General features: G+C 37.4%; 1 protein-coding gene across 1 annotated transcript in view; it reads left to right on the top strand.

Annotated features, from left to right (window-relative positions):
• Positions 1-18,404, top strand: part of LOC144019361 (transmembrane protein 132C) — a 114,589-nt gene that overhangs the window by 839 nt on the left and 95,346 nt on the right. The window lies entirely within an intron of this gene.

The raw sequence follows: 18,404 nt of genomic DNA, 5'->3' as shown, positions 1-18,404 counted from the left end.
CATTTTGACTTGTAAAAAAAAAAAGCCAAAGAAACAAGGTTTGAATGCTTGTGATTGTAAAATGTTATCCTTGCAGTTAAAAGCTCATGCTGTCCAACATCCTAGATTTGCACCTGTCTTCATGACCCCCCCAAGGAGCTATTGAACGTAACATTTGTCTCATTAATAGTTCATCCAAGTTTGGGCTTTTAGTGCGTCTGAAATGATTTCTGAATTCCGCATCTGGTCTTGGAAAAGGTTCCAGAGACTTTCAGAGTTGGAGACCTTCATTTGAAATCACCGAATTGGGGAATATTAACGTTGGATTTTGTCCCAGTGTGGTTGTTGCTGACTTTGCAAAATTTCTCTTTCATGACCATGAAGCAATCAACATGGCGTCCCTTTAAGGGAGAGCGATTCTAAACGGACCGAAACCAGAAACCGACCAAAGACCAAAACAAGTCCCGTCATCTCCTCGAAACAATTGGAACAAATGCTTTGCTCAATGTTGTGGCTATTTTTACATGTTAAAACTAAACTAAACTAATCGCAACTGCTCCTAAGTGAATGAAACCCCCCACATGTGCAAAAACACTTATTTGACTTTGCAGCCAAAACCAAATTCTTACTTGCAACTTGAGACCCGGTCAGTGCTAAATGATGTAACTGCATCTGACGTGTCAACTGTCTGCATCCACCTTGAGAACGCTTCAGTCTTCACAGTTGAAGACTGATTTGACAGCTCTAATATGATGAGGGGGGGGGCTGACTCAGTGTTTATTAATGACGCTTGCCATAGTTGAAGGCCTTCTCAGTATAACCACGAAACAAATTGACATGGTTGGGGCCATCGAGCTCAGCTGCAGGACAACATTTCTCACTTGTTAGTGATGACAATTGATAACTTTGTCCCAGGAGGTCGGGCATCAAATCCTTATGAGGGAAAAAAAAAAATGCCTGCAGAGCGTCAAGCAGCAATTAGGAAGTGGTAGTTCAACTTTGTTTTGAAAAAAAAAAAAGGCGCGATGAATGAGAAAACGATGGTCGGCCTTTTCCATTCTCGAAAACACAGGGAAGATTAAAAAAAAGAAAAAGAAATCGTTCATCTCTTCTATTTAATAGAAGAACGGTTGAGTGAGTTCCTCAGAGGAATATCCAATCTTGTGTCACTTGGTCTTATCCATAAGCTTAACAAGATCAAGGAAGGATATCCGTCATTCCACATCTTGAAGTACTTGGTGCACATCCCATGCTGTCGGCCACTGCGCATCTGGATATGGCTTATCCTTTAGGATTTTTTTTTTTTTTTTTAGAAGACACCAGCAAGTTTATGAAGCCGCAGGGAAGTTTTTATCCGTTAGTCCTCGTCCGTGAAAGCCGCCTCCCGTCCGGTCCTGTGCAGTACGTATTCAATGGAACAAGCTCAGCTTCAGTTGACAAAACAAGACGTTATGACAAATCGAGAGAGACCGATATGGTTTTTTCAGGGCTGATACCGATGCCGATTATTAGTAGTCAATGACACGGATAACCGATATTTGGAGCCGATATTAATTTTCACTCAAAAGGGAAAATATCGGCATCAACATTTGGAAAAAATACAAACTCCAGTTCTTTTTTTTAATTGTATTTATTTTTTTTATTATTTTAAAGTATATACTTATTGAGCAACTTTTAGGGTTAGTGAAATTTTGGATTTTTTTTTTTTTTTTTTTTAAATCTTAGTCAATAGACATCTTTGTTTTTAAAATCTAACAAGTCCCAGGGGCAGTGGCATGTTTTCAAAAGTTAAATAAAAACAAACAATTGTTTTTTTTCCACTAAATAAAGTATTTATATATATTTGAAGTATTTTATTTATTTTTTTAAATGATCTTAGTTTTAATTTCAAACAAAAACAGATGGTGCAGAGAGTTCCCAGGGTCAGCAGCATCTCTGAAAATTTAAATTGAAAAAAAAAACAAAACAAAAAAAAAACATTTAATTTAGTTCCTTGAAGTTAAGTATTTTTTAATTTTTTTTTATTATTTTTTTTTTAATGGATCTATTATCGGCCATATGATTCTTCAAAATGGCCGATGCCGATATTCGTCAAAATGCTTAATATCGGTGCCGATAATCGTCCCAGCCGATAATCGGTCTATCCCTAATGACAAATAATGAAGTAGCTGACATAAAATGATGTTGTTGTTGTTTTTTTAGGGGCAAATTCAGTCGGCTGATGCACAGTTTAACAACATTGATAATGAAGAGCAGTCAGATGTAAATTCGGCATCTCTCCAGCATCCAGTCTAGCCTCCATATTCCTTACAATCGTCTGTAAGCGTCTGTTGTTTTTGTATCCATGGCAGAAATACTCGATCATGTCTCAAAATCTTCCATTGGCCAAACCGGGTCTTTAATGGATAAGTCACACTACAGCCACCCGGCAGGCTCTCACAATTGCTTCACGATTACGTGTCAATCGGCACGCTTTTGCCTTAACGATTTTGTGAAAGGCGTCGAGTAGGTGGACACTTAGCTGAATCTCTTGTACTGTCATTATCCTTAAAGTGGGAGTGGGAAGCCCACATTGTTGCTTTCCATTCACGGAGTCCATTGAAGGTTCAACCTGCTTAAATTCATATGTCGTCATTATAAAGTCACATAATTATTAGAGCCATGAAATCAATGAATGAATTATTATCATTAGGGGAAGGAAATCAAGGAAAATCACCGTGTGTTATGGTTATTAATGTATCTTTTTGAGTTTTAGATAAATAATAATAATAGATAAATAAATAAATAAACAAACACATAAATAAATACATAAATAAGATGCATAAACTCATTTGCTCCCAATAACGTGTAAATAATTTTTTTTAAATGTTGTGTCCCAAAAACGTATTTATATGTTTTTTTTGTTTTTTTATGCTAGAGCATACAGAAGGCTTTGATGCAGCCTCTCAACTGTAAAGAACGGTTGCAGAAATGGTAGTTATTACACAAACGGCCAGCAGGTGGCAGCAGAGTAAAGGAGATCAACCACGGCCATTTAGAAAAAAAGCAAAATTACTTACAATTTTAAATAGATTTGTGAAAACTGATGAAACTTATCTCTCTTCTAATGCTAATTGCTGCAAAATGGAAACAGATAGAAACATACTTTTTTTTTTTCCTGATGAAAGAAGAGACTTTAATCTTTCTTTTGATAGGTTCCATGCTTTTTATTATAGCAATTGAACACAATATTCTGTGGGCCTTGCAAAATCAGTCCAAATCCAGTAAAACAGCCGGGAGCCAACGGGATTGCGAAATGTGAAAATGGTGGCCAGTGAATGAGTTAAACATGCTGATGCCATGTTGTGTGCACTCTCATCAGTGACTTTCTATTAGTTAGTATTTGTCTCTACCGTGTTTTCTTTACTGAATTAAGAAGGAATTGAAATGACAACCTTTTTTTTTTTTTTGATGATGTGGTACTCACTGTACAGTATGTACCACATGGTGGCCAAACAAACACAACAAATCAAACATTATACCAAAGATGAAGTCTTTGTTATTTACAATAAAACTAAATTGTTGAGTTTTTTTTTTTTTTAATCACAAAACATAAGCTTCATTCATATGTAAAGAAAAAGAATGCACTCAAAACTTATTTCCACTCACAGCTTTTATATGAGGACATAAAAATGATTTTGTAAAAAAGTAAACGAGAAATATCGTGCTATCTACATAGTAGTGCTAACAAAATAGCAGATACAACTGGCGTGATGCAGTACAGTTTTATGCTAACACGAACTATAACCACAATAATAAGCATTGTTGGCTCTTGACCAAAGTCAGCTATGAAAGACGACCCACAACCCGAACGCTGTCACAAATGGGTGGTTGGATGTTTTTAATATTATGCAAGGTGTGATCATGTTGTGGCTTAGATCGGCTATTGCTGCCTTAAAAAAAACGATTGATTTTCTAGTCTTTTTTTTTTTTTTTTTTTTTTTTTTTTTTTTTTTGATTTTCTAGAATTGATTTTAGTGCTCACAGACATCTGGCTGTGCAGAACTGGTGGATGTCTGCAGAGCTGCCAGAGTCTATCAGAGGTATCAGAGGCTAATGCATGAGAGCCAATGAAGTGACAGGTACACATTGTCAAGGCCCATTTGCCTTCTTTGCGGCGGGGCTGATTGATTGTCGACAGCATGCTGAAATGCTCGTTGTGCTATTCTTTGTTATTCAACGTGGTGTGCTCACGCAGCAGCATTCACATTTTTAATCATGCTTACCATTTGCATTCTTGAAGTATCAAAACAATGCACTGGTTTTTCTCATTTGACATCCCGATCCTGAGGCGGGTATCGTTCTCAGAAAACATGGTCTGTTGAGGGCTGCAAATGTTGACCCAGTCGTGAGTCAATATTCTGTGCATATCCTCGTACTTTTCGTAGTTTTGCTCGGCGTGGTGCTCGCCATCGTGCTCGTCTTTCACTCCTCGCTGTCTTCCGTCCTGTTTAGAATCGCTGCCGGCAGCCGAAAGAATGATCTCATCTCCGTTTGAGATATTAGCGCGTCCGTCGGCTGCACACGAGTTCACCATAACTTTGCTCGCTGATTTATCAACTGTTTGACCCATTTTCTACCTCACGCTGATTGTTTTCTAATTCACCCACTAGGGGCGCACTTCAACATGACGTCAACACTGGAAGGGTCTAAGAATAAATGGATCCATTTTTTTCCACACTAGTTGCACAATTTTGTTTTGATTGCATTCATGAGTGTGGGTCAGCAGGATTTGACAGGGGCAAACATATACGCTTCCGCTGCAGACATTTTGTATTTTTCGACGCAAACTGCTCAGTTGATGGTGTCACGACTGCACTTGATCACCATTGTTTCCATCTGTTCAGCGTTCAGTTAATTTTCTCCATATAATTGGTCATTTGTACCAGTTCTTCAACTGAATATCTTTGAAGAAATCTGTTCATGGTACGCGAGTGCTCAGTGTTTGTTGTCTGTGTAACAACAGAGTAGACGGCAACTTTCAACAATCTGCCGCAAGCAAAGGAGCGAGGAAACGACCTTTATTTATTCATAGCACCCTGTAGGTAGCTTTGATTTAAAGTGTATATTGAATTTTTTGAACTGGTTTTGCACAGGTTCAGATTGACTCCTGAAGTCACTCACTCCTGGAAGCTGGTTTCTGAGAACAAGCAGGCAATTTATATTTCAATGTCTTTCCTAAGGACATTGGACAGTCAGAGCTGGGACCCGATTCTTCCATCCATCAATTTTCGAAAACGCTTATCTTGTTCAGGGTTTCCCAGAAAAGACTACGTACACCCTAGACTGGTCACCAGCACACAATTTTACACACAATTTGTTTAGAGACAGACAACCATTTACATGAACATTTTCACAAAATAGAACAAAATGAATTCGGATAGGTCAGTGACACAAAAAAAAAAAATCAAATAATACAAAAAGTCTAAATCTCTCTTTAAATGTAAAGAAGTCATTGTCAGTCAAGCAGTCCACACATTTCATTGCAACATTTTGCTTCATCAGTTAACTTTTGTTTACTTCTGCTTAAAATGTCCATGTTCATTTTGATCATCGAAATTACGAGCCCGTTTTGTGTGGCGCGTCGGCGTAATTGGAATGCAATTAAGTGCATGCACGTGTCCCCAGTTGGCCTTGAGAGATTCGAATCAGTGTGATGGGACTAAATAATCAGCACACGTTAGCCTGGCAGGCGTGGCTCAATTCTAATGAGCTTCCTTTTCCAAATTCGTACAGTGAGCATAAATGTATTCATGACAGGTGCAAGAGCAAAAAAAAAAAATGTTGTAAAACAACACGAAGCACAGCTCCTCCATCACGTTAAATCTTTTGACTCGTCTTCCGCGAGCACGCAGACGACTGATCATGATGATGAAACTTTGACAAACTGTTTCATCTGCTACGTGGAAATCTATTAAAATTCCATCATTGCGTATGTTCAAAATGTTCTGATCTGATGTGCTGCAAAAGTCGGTAAATGAGGCATGGTTCTTAAAAAAAGTACAGTTAGAGGTAGGGCTGTGAATTGCCTAGTACCTGACGATTCGATTCGTATCACGATTCACAGGTCACCATTCGATTCGATACCGATTAATCCCGATACGAATTTATAAGTCGATTGTTGCGATTTTTTTTCATTCAAATTTAGAAAATACTAATCAGTAAGCTTGTAGAGTGTAAGATTTATATGAAAATGTATGATTTATTTATCTGAAATTTCAGTCTTATAGAGGTTGTAATCTGTTTCATGTTTGAACAGCATTAAAATAAAATATTATGGCTTAATGTTCCGTTCATATAACATTCTTCCATGCTCAAGGTGTGAATCCTAACCCGAAGTCAGACGTTTTGTTGAATATTTTTCCATTAAAAATGGAAGTTTAAAAATCGATTCACACACACACACACACACACACACACACACACACACACACACACACACACACACAAAGGCAATGATGATAAGACGTTGAATCGGTAAGACTACCGAATGAACAATACTGAGCTCTTAAAAAAAAATAAAAAAAAAATAAAATAAAAAATAAAAGTTTTTTTTTTTTTTTAATTGAATCGATTCGAGAGTCGCGCGATGTAGTATCGCGATATATCGCCGAATCGATTTTTTTTTTTTTTTAACACGCCTAGTTCGAGGTAATATTGTCTCCAACAAGTCCTCTGGGAATGCACAGGATCACAATTTCAGTGTGATTTTCTAGTGCCCTTAAATTAGCATTTGCTCACTTTTCATTTACTGTTTGGCTTCGTTTACCGGTTCAGTTTTGATATTTGAGTCTCCCAAGCTCGAGTACACAGAGTTGATGATGATGATGGATGCTTCGAGGCATGGAGTCGCAATATTATCCATGTTTGAAACATGACGATTAGGAGGAGGAGCTTGCGTTGGCAGTCTGGTCACTGCTTGTTCATCTTCTGCTGGTTCCCTTGCGCCATCCCGGAGACCTGGAAAATTCTCACAAATTCGAGAGTCACACCAAGCCAAATGGAAGTGACACAAATAGCAACGATTAGGATTTCTGATTGTAGAAATGTCACCCCCCACCCCATTGACAACCATCCCAACAAAATGATTCTCATCTTTCTTCATGCATACACACAATCGCGTTGTCAGCCTCAAACACTCCTGGTGAAGATCATTTGATAAGAAGGCAGCGCTTGATATGGTTTTCTCAGATGTCATTCACACGATAAGTTGCAAATAAAGCAACCGGAAAGTGATTGTTGGCCACCGTCGGTGTGCTGCTGGTGACTCGTATTGTCGTCGCTTCTGCTCGTTCTCCGACGAGGCAGTAACGGCGGATTGAGGAACTTGTAATAACATATTTAGCTGCTGTGGCCATTTCTGAAAAGAAGACTGATGTAATCGAGTCTTTATCCACGATGGCAAATTGTATTTAGAAAAGCTAATTTAGCCCGGAAGAGTGAAGAAGCGTTCGCGTTTTTGTCATCGTAGACCGTCCACTCTGGGATTAACGCGAGTATGATCTATATTGCTTTGACAGAAGGCTAACAGTGCTAAGTAGGCCTGATTCTTTTTAGCAACACTCGTGCCAAGGACAAGGAACAGAGGAAAGGATCAAGGACATATAAAATTGCTACGCTTGTCAGTTGCTGTACTTATCTCGTCTTTTCACAGATGGAAGCCAGTGGGGTTTATTTAAAAACTTCTTAATCTGACCTGTCAGGAAGCCTGCAAATTTGCTCTTTGCAAAAAAAAAAGTGGGGTATTCCAGAAATATCTCAATCCGTCTTGAGTTTCTGAACCTTGAATTTGTTTTTGGTCATTTAGCAAACACCTTGATAGAAAGCAGAGCCGACCTGGGCCATCTAGAGTGGCGGGACAATACCCGGTGGGCCACCAGAGGGCGCTATTTATTCCAGGTGGTGGGTTCATTTAAACACACACACACACACAGTTGACCACACATCCGTTTGGTTTAAAGTGTAAAATGTCTTATCCCATTTAACACATTCATTGCCAGACCAGCAAAAAAAAAAAAAAAAAAAAAAGCATCATTTGACGTCTTTTTCCGTCAATGGCAGTGAATGAATTAAACGTGTTAAAAATCAATGAAGCAATTATAAATTGTTGATATAATGTACAGCAGGGGTGTCCAAACTTTTTCCTCTGAGGGCCACATACAGAAAAATAGAAAGCTGCAAGGGCCACTTTGATTTTTTTTTTTTTTTAGTTATTTATTAACGCATTCATTGCCAGACCAGAAAAAAAAAGCATCATTTGATGTCTTTTTTTCCGTCAATGGCAGTGAATGAGTTAATGTCCTTTTGCCCATTTTATGTTCACATACTTGTTCAAATAAACACTGAGCATGCTCAAGCATTCAATTGTAAATTGGATTTTTGATCAAATGCAATATGAATCTCATCTGTTTTACATTGATACACAAACTGTAAAATTGTATCTGTTTGTTAAAAACGTGAACTACAAGTAGACCTATAGTGGGCCGGTCTGAACCCTGAAACTCACGGGATGAAAATGATGACAATTTGCTGGGTTTGAGTTTTTGTCCAAGTGCTGTTCTTCACACATTTCAAAAAGATAATTCCTAGTTTTGTTGAAGATTCTAAATTCTCAATAGGCGTCAATGTGAGTGTGAATATTATTATTATTATTTTTTGGTCTATGGACCCTACAGTATTTTTTTTTTTATGTCCAGCGCAAGTCTAATGCAGCGCGCTTTCTATTTCTATGAATATTTTCTTAGATTAGCACAGTTTGAAGTGGCCATTTGCCACATTGTGCGGCTGTTGTGGGAGGGAACGCGGTCGCCTCCCTGTCAAGTGAAGTGGCTCCCTTCATTCCCTTTAAATTCAGTGCAGAGAGCCATGCAAGTCTATATGAAAATATCATTCTTAGTGGTTGCTACGTTTTTCAAAAAGCTGTTCACTAATTTTTTTTTTTTTTTTTTTTTTTAAGAGCTCAGAATTGTTCATTTGGTAGTCTTACTGATTCAACGTCTTATCATCATTGCTCTTTTTTTTTTTTTTGTGTGTGCGTGCATTTGCGTGCGTGCGTGCGCGTGCGTGCGTGTGCGTGCAAATACGTATAAATTTATACTCATTAATTCACCTAAAGCCTTATAAATATCCCATTACCCTTCGCCTTAACCAGGTACTTCAGAATCTTGCCAGAGTCGTGAGGTTTAAATGGTCAGGAGACCAGAGAAAAGGTCAGAAAAAAATAAAGAGAAAAGAAAGATAAATCAAAGTGAAGCTGTCCAGTAATTTCTAAAACGTTCCTTTGCCCGCTGTAGGCATGCAGGCTTTTATTATACCTTTGATTAGGGACTTTTAAACAGCTTTAATTAAGTGTTTTTTTAATTATTATTTTTATTTTTATTTTTATTTTTATTTTTATCATTATCATTTTAAACTTCCTTATGTTAAATTTTTTAAAGTTTGTTGAATAATGTTTTAAGATTGTTAGTTTGTAACCTATTTTTATTTTATTTTTTTTCCTCTGAATGTTAACTATTGTTTTTTGATGCTTATGTGTTGTCTTTCCTCGTGTAAAGCACATTGAGTTGCCTTGTGTATGAAATGTGCTATACAAATAAACTTGCCTTGCCTTGCCTTGCCTTTTGACAACATTATTTTTCATTTTTGATAGCACATTTTACAGCCCACTGACTAATTTATAAAGAAGCTGTGTCAAAGCAATACAGACCGACATATTTTACACCAGGAAGTACTTTAACCTGGGCCCAATGACTCCACCGGCGCAATAAAACGACGATAAGAGATAGACGATAACTTTGCGTCACGCCGTAATAATATTTACCGTTTCCCAAGGCGAAGAAATGATCGAGAGTGTGCAATATGCGGAGACGTATCTCAGAAGGCTGGCAGTTTGTGCTTGTCAAAAATCCAACTCGATTACTGCGCAACTGTTTTTCTTCTAAAATATATCTTCTTTTTTTTTGATGTCATTGTTTCAGCTGTGGATTTGCATATAATAGAGCGATGAGTGATGGTGTTGTGGATTTGCTCTCCGTGGGTAACTTTAAAAATAAAAGTTACCAGCCTGAAGTGCTTTATCTCCATGATATGACCAAGTTGAGGTGTATTAGCAAATATGGAAGATTTAATATGGCTGCATTTCACCACGTCTGATTTTCACAGCACGCGAATCATGAGGACGCATCACAGTATTGATCATGTGACTCCCCTCCCTGCTTGCTTTTCAATCTCGCCTTCATTTTCATGGATGTTTTCGTTTGGCCTGCTGAGAATAAAATCAGAGAGGGAGATTTCGATTGTTTCTCCAGAGTAGCAAACACAGCATCCATGAAATGATCATCATCTTCCATTGCAATGGGAGTTTTTTTTTTTCTTTTTCTTCCCCCCCATCACATTAAAAAGCTTTTTCTTCTCTATTCTGAAGAAGAATCCTTTTGTCCTCTTGGATCACGACTGACGACTTAAGCCGGATAATAAGCTACTGTCAATCACAGAAGGAAAGTTCATCTTGGCAGCTGGACGGGAAGCCTGTGGAAGAAAAAACAAAACAAAAAAAAAGTGTGTCCCGCATTGCGGGCTGGAGATGTTTTTATTCCGTCAATGGTGAGTGAAAGCGCTCCACTTTTCTGTCCGATTTAATCTCAATAAGAAGCACTTATCTGCTTTTGCTTTAGTATCTTTGGATCTTTTGCCAATAGAACTCGAATACTTATTTTTGGGAAGTTAGCATCTGCTGTCAAAGACTTTGACTCTGTGCAAATACGTTGGAGAACGTGTGCACACACGGCAAATAGCACTCCAAAATCATGGAAGATGCACACTTGAATTCGATGACAGAACAGCTTTGATCAACAACCTTCATTAAAAAAAAAAAAGAAAAAAAAAGTGTAGTAATTCCTTCAATTTTTTTCCATATCCCCCCCAAATTTTTATGTTAAATTGCTGACAAATTTCTAATGTGTAATTAGTTGGACACAAAACTTTGACATTACAGTTTCTGATTGAGTTGAGTTGAGGAGTTTCAGAAGGACATTTGGCCACACTGCCACGAGCTTTCGATTCCTCTTACTCGGGAAAAGGATTTCAGGATTTTAGTACAGGAAAAAAAAACAACCCACCAAGAAATGTTACAAAGAGCTATAAGACAAATGTGTGTTGCCAAATAACACGGCGGTCATGGCGTGATGTGGACTTTTCTCAGTTGAGCTTGTCGAAGAATTGCGAATGCAATTTTTTGCTAACAGCAGTTTGATTGTATGCCTGATTGGTCCTAACTCGAAAGTTAAGTCACATCAATATTGATATTTTACAATGTTCCCTTGATAGCTTATCAGCAAGGCGGACGATGAAAGGAACGTTACCAAAGATGAATACGGATGTCTTGAAATGACTACCAGAAGTTAATATGTAAGACAGGAAGTCGTAGCATAGTACGGATTTGTGCGAGTATTGCAAACACAATTGAACTCACAACAGTTTGTGTGAATGTTCACAGCATGAATATTCTTTAATACGGGTCTGTATTGATCTGTTATCATGTCGTCTATTCATGGAATCTTACCAAAGATTAATGTGAAAGAAACCAAGAACTCAATCCATACCAATGAAAACAAGCAATCTAATTGGTGAGTTATCTTCATTTTAAAGTGACTGCAGTTGCGGGCTTTCGACGTCAGTAAAGATCATCCTACAAGTGTGCGTGACTTCTACCATATTGGATCTCTACAATTCTTTAACTTGCCCTGTTTTACTAATCCTCATTATAAATCAAATATTTGTCGGCAAATCATCCCTCCAGTCCCCTTGTGGTTTCGGATTTAACATTTTGAAAGTGAAAATAGTTACTAAAAGTAAGGCTGAAATCATCCTGTGTAATTCTTTTTTTGATTGATTTTATACTCGAAGGAACTCATATTTGCTACCAGATGTTGTGCACAAGAGAACGGCATCTCTTTCACAATCCTAAACAGTCACAAAAAGTCGATTTAAGTTGTCTTGATTTGGAGTAGTTTCAACAAAATTTCCCACATGATGTCAAACTACTGTAGCGATTCTTATAGAATGGAAAATACACAGCAGCATCATATGGAATTACACCAAATTGTGTGTGTATATATTAGGGGTGTTAAAAAAAATCGATTCGGCGATATATCGCGATACTACATCGCGCGATTCTCGAATCGATTCAATAATAGGCAAAATCAATTTTTTATTTTTATTTTTTTTTTTTATTTTTTTTTTTTTAGGATTCACACCTTGAGCATGGAAGAATGTTATATGAACGGAACATTAAGCCTTAATATTTTATTTTAATGCTGTTCAAACATGAAACAGATTACAACCTCTATAAGACTGAAATTTCAGATAAATAAATAATACATTTTCATATAAATCTTACACTCTACAAGCTTACTGATTAGTATTTTCTAAATTTGAATGAAAAAAATCGCAACAATCGACTTATAAATTCGTATCGGGATTAATCGGTATCGAATCGAATCGTCAGGTACTAGGCAATTCACACCCCTAGTATATATATATATTCGTGACATACTGACCAAAAGTGATGTAATCCTATTTACTAAGTCATTCCAGTATATTCTTGAACCGAACCGAACGGGATTTGCGTCCACATGCTTTGGTAGCACGACTCACTCACGCTTAACGTACACTGACGACGATGCCAGATGCCTCTGATGGCTCTTTACTCATCGTGATTTGCAACATGGTTCTGCAATCAAAGCACACGTGAGGGGAAGTCGAGATGAATTCCGGGGCACACTTGATGTTTTCGAGTCTGGCCCGGTGGCAGGAATACTGATTGGTAGACAGATATTTGCTTGTCTCGCGCATGCCAGCCAAATACTTGCAGGCCCTTTTGGCCCTCCGCCATGTACGCGGGGTGGCTCAAAGGATGCGTTGTCCCCGGGATGCTGCGGGCTTTCGCCTCCGACTCTGCCGGCCGCTGTTGTGATAACACTGTTGCAGACATATCACAGCACCTGGAGGCCCTTCTCAGAAAAGCCTTAATGACACCCCCAGCAGCCACGAACAAACAGTGGTGCAATTTCTGGCTTCCTCTTTCTTTTTTTTTTTTTTTTTTTTCCCCCCAAATAGGCCAGTGGCTCAGTGTTGCAGTATTTACCCTTCATCGGTCGATACTCTTTAATCCCCGAGATGATGCTTTCTCTCATGAACTCAAAATAGCTCTTCCTTCCCCCCCCAAGAGAGAAGGCAAAAGCCCATTACTCTTGATTAGCTCTTAGCATCTTAAATGTGGCCATCCATTAGGGGCAAAGCAACACAAACACCCCCCCTCCGGTTGCCTTTGCAGCATGCCAACATCTACACACACACACACACACACACAACCTCGTTTAAGATGAACGCTAAGTAGGGGAAATAAGTGCACATTTAATTCTGCTCATGTCAAACATTAGGAAGCACGTTGGTTCTCCTTTCAAAACTTCTCATTACGGCGCTACCTTCTCCCTCGATACCTTGTACTTATCAGCAAGGCGGACTCCGCAGACTTTTATCTGCCTGAATGATTCTTTTTCTATGGGGGTTGGCAAGAAGTAATACCATACTGGGTCATGTATTGATTTTTTTCCCCCCACTCCTCTTTTCTTGAATTTCTCCACTACTCAAAAGCATAAATCATCCCCAAATGATACCTGAAGGAAATATTGTATTTATTATTCTTGACGCGCAGTCAGAAATTCAATAACTCTTATTAATGGGAAATGGTGAGAAATATGATGCAGGTGATTTAATGGGATGAGAGAACTTTTGCTCATTCTTCATTCCTAAAAACTGTCGTCTCTGGTTGTCATTAGGAATGCAGTGTAGTTGTTCAGAAAACTGCATTCAAACTATCTTGGTTAGTTTGGACTTTTGATTATTATTGGAAACTCAAGACAGCTTCTCAATTATTTGTTGTTACACCAAACCCCCCCCACTTCGACATGACTATGAATATTATCGTTTGTCTGTAAAATTCTTATAAAAGTGCCACTGCCACCTACTGTAGTGGATGTGCAATTACACTTTATTCTAGTGCAGGGGTGTGCAAGCTTTTTCATTTGAGGGCCACATCCAGAAAATCCGAAGGACGCAAGGGCCACGCAATGTTATGAAGAGAAATTGTGTTTAGTCCTAAAAATTGTACAAATAATTGATTTGTGCTTTTGCATATTTAGAAAAATGCTACTGTATATAAACTAATTTATTTGTAATATGGAAGTCGGGTTATTATAGTTTAGGGATTTTTCATTTTAGTTTTTATTTTGTTTTGAGTTTAGTTTTTTTTAATTTAGTTAGTTTTAATTAGTTTTCAGGGTGATTCTGTTAGTTTTTTATTAGTTTTAGTTCTTTAATAAATGCTTAGTTTTTTTTTTTTTAACATTTAAAAAACACCATTATTCCAGTTTATATCAAAATAAATCTACTAAAAGTCACATTTAAAATCACTCCCAAAGGCTCATGCATTCAATTAATTACCAAAGACTAAAACGAAGGACTTTTTTGCTATAATTATAGTTTTATTTGTTAGTTTTGTAAAACTAAAATGTAGTTTCGGTTAGTTTTCTTTTTTCTTTTTTCTTTTTTTTTTTTTTTAAAAGCATCTTCGTTTTTGTTTTATTTCGTTAATGAAATTGTTTTTTTTGTTAGTTTTACTTAACTAAAATAACCTTTAATAGCACCTGTGTTTTTCGACGCCCTCCCTTCTTACTTTGACCATCTCCAAACTTTTTTGTTTTTATTTGATTTGAACTGAGTCAAATGCCATTTTTGGCATTTTTTTGTTGCGGGCCATTAAAAAATGGACGGCGGGCCGCAAATGGCCCCCGGGCCGTATTTGGACCCCCCTGTTCGAGTCGGTCAAAAAAAAAAAAAAAAAAGTTCCCTGAGCCCCTCCCGTTTATTTGAGAAGGTAAACATATCGTCTTTTCTCTTTACACCTGAACGCTATGAATTTTCTTCTTAAGTTTCCAACATTTTCTTGCTGACATGTTTAATGAAGCAGAAACTGAGCAGCCAGCCACCAAAGCAGCCATTCCACCGTGTCCACCTATATTATTTTCGAAGTGGGAGGGAGGAACATGGCCCTCTTTCCCTGCCGTGCGTCATCGCTGGATGTTCATTACTTTTTCTCTTTGCTCCATCAGTCCCATTTCAGCTCAACGTAACCTCGCGCATTCCCCAATGCTGACGTAAGTCCGTCGACATGACGCTTTGGTAGCAACCGCTCATCTGAGAATTGCCTCCACCCCAACACTTAAATATCTTTGCGGGCGTACTGCATTTCACAGTTAAATTGCACTCAAGATTATTTTTGATAAGTAGTTTTTTTGTGTCCCTATAGGATGAATCACTTTATTTTCAGTGTCTAGCCGACAATACGAGGAACTTGGAAGTGTTTTCAACAGCTCCAATGCAATCTAATTATGCAGTTACACACACATTATAATTGCTGGACTGGCTGCAATTATGGATCAATTGTTCATGCTTATGTATCAAATATACAATGCTCTCACAAAGCTGCACCAAAATCAAGGGAAACAATCATTTTCAAATATGCTTTTTTAAAATACTGTTGTGTGCAGTTGGGAGTCCTTTTATATTAACATCAAGAAAATGAGATGAGCAGATACAATTTGATATTTTTTCCTGGCTCAGCGTTATTCCAGCTATTATTTTACAATTACATTCCATAGAATAGGTTAATTTAATTATGCATGATGTGGATTACAATTTGTATGCTGAATAAGACATGTTTCTCTCTTTATTACTATTGTGCTACATTGCTAATATTCCAAACCTTCTTTGTTTAAGAAATATGAATAGCAAATGTGGTATCTTATGATATGTATAATTAATACAACTGCTAACCCAACAAGTGGCATTAATATTTAACATTTCATTTGCTGCATTCAAAATCCTTTGATTTGGAACAAGTGACCAGTCATCATATTGTGGTTGACTCAGATTTGATGTTTAATATTAAATCCTTTTTAGCACTTGTTGGATAAAGTATTGAACAGCAATGGATTAAAATACGAACATATCAATGTCGTGTTTCCAAAATGCTCTGTCATAAAATTTGCCATAGTGGTGGATGAAAAAGACCGAATGGCAACTAGTTTGACTGCAGGTTAACAGGTTACTATCTGAGCCCAGACCTATTCAGTGCTCATCCCAAACAAAGGCCGCACTTAATAATGACCTTATTATTATTATTCATTTAGCTTTATGACTGTTGGTTATTTTCAATGATTTTTTTCTTCAAGTCATTTTCAGGTCTTTTCCTTCACAAGGTTTTGCTTATGCTGATGTGAGCTATTTAAAGCAGAGTAGTGGTAGAAGAGTACAGTACTTGTATTTATTACTTGCCGTACAATAACGTCTGCTGGCTATTTCAAAATAAAATACCAGCCACGGGTAACGAAGATACGGATCGCTTTATGACTTAATTACTTGACAGGTATTTCCACATATACAGCAAAAGCAATCAGGATGATTCTTGGAAGATAATGTGGCTTGATCTGCAACAGCGAAAGACTGATTGTTATTTTGTCAAAACAAAGCTGAAAAAAAAAATGTTCACATGCCACAATTTGAAGCAAGAATGCTCAATGAAATCTGCCTTAAGCTACCGACTAAACCTCAGAAAGTTGATGACACCTATGGCAGATGACATTGTTCTTAACTAATGAAAGAATTACATTTTTCCATGCAGCAAAATAAGCAAACTCAATATATTTTTAGTTCATTAATTGTAATTACCTCTCGATAATGTTCAACCATTGGATGGCGGAGCACATCTTAGTTAGCGGCTGACTGGTCAAATTCAGATAAAAAGCATAAAGTTCCATATGAAACTTATTGCATGCCTTTGCGAGATGCATATTACATGGGCCAATATCGCAATATCGATCTTTTTTCGATATATTGTGCAGCCCGAATGCAGGGTTGCCTTTAAGTTGTGTGGTCAATACACGACCTGTGAATTGCCTCGTACCTGACGATTCGATTCGTATCACGATTCACAGGTCACGATTCGATTCGATACCGATTAATCCCGATACGAATTTATAAGTCGATTGTTGCGATTTTTTTTCATTCAAATTTAGAAAATACTAATCAGTAAGCTTGTAGAGTGTAAGATTTATATGAAAATGTATTATTTATTTATCTGAAATTTCAGTCTTATAGAGGTTGTAATCTGTTTCATGTTTGAACAGCATTAAAATAAAATATTAAGGCTTAATGTTCCGTTCATATAACATTCTTCCATGCTCAAGGTGTGAATCCTTAAAAAAAAATAAAAAATAAAAATCGATTCTGCCGATTATTGAATCGATTCGAGAATCGCGCGATGTAGTATCGCGATATATCGCAGAATCGATTTTTTTTTTTAACACCCCTACCTCATACCCTACCAAAATGGCAAAAAAAACAAAACAAAAAAACCCCCACACACTCATATGGGGCAAAATGAATAGTAGCAATGTCTTCAGGGCGAAAAACTGATCTAGAAAATATTCATACCAATCTTGATTATTTTTTTTATGCAGACTAATGTTATTATTGATTTTAAAATGGTACCAAACACAGTACAGCATTGCGATTCAAACTATAGATTTATAGAATTTCATTTCTCCATCTCCTTTGGACAGACTTAAATTGTGTTTGGACACAGCTTATTGTTTTTCCCTGATAATGCATTGAATACATTTAACCAACCTCACAAGAGGTCGGCTCAGCAGTTTGACTAAAGTATTACATTCTTGAATACGCTGCACATATTTTCTTCAAAATCTCCTCTCTGTACCACTGTGCTGTAATTTGAAGTAGTTTGTAGGGTGATTCATCTTGTCTGGATCATTTATTTATTTTTTCCCCCCTTGCTGGTGTCATTACTATCAGAGTATTATCACAGCCGACCCGCAGAGCTTAAAAAACGGTCCACCACTCTGAGAATTTCATTACTGTTTTGATAATGATTTTTTTTGATCGCATGCTGAAAAGTGGATCTTCTGATTAGCATAGATTTAACGCTTTCAAAAAGTAATTTTATTACATTTTTTTTTGGGTTTAAAAATAAAACCTAGACGCCATTTGGGGTTGCTACACAATGTTCCTGAAATGAATGTTACATCATTTCTTCATGTTGAAATCCATGCTTGTCGTTTTTGTGTATTTTAGAGTTTACATATGCTGCGAAGACAGTAAATGCCAGCAAAGGCATTGAGGTCTTGATACCGGAGGCCTTTTGCTCGACTTGACTTTGCTTCCGTTCGACTTGAAGGCTCAGACATAAGCGTAGTGATGTCGTTACCCTGGGACGCCGAGACAAGTCTTTCTTCCTGTCGGCGTTTGCG

Source organism: Festucalex cinctus, chromosome 5, assembly GCF_051991245.1.
Source record: "Festucalex cinctus isolate MCC-2025b chromosome 5, RoL_Fcin_1.0, whole genome shotgun sequence".
NCBI lineage: Eukaryota > Metazoa > Chordata > Actinopteri > Syngnathiformes > Syngnathidae > Festucalex > Festucalex cinctus.
This window is presented reverse-complemented; position numbering and strand designations above follow the sequence as displayed.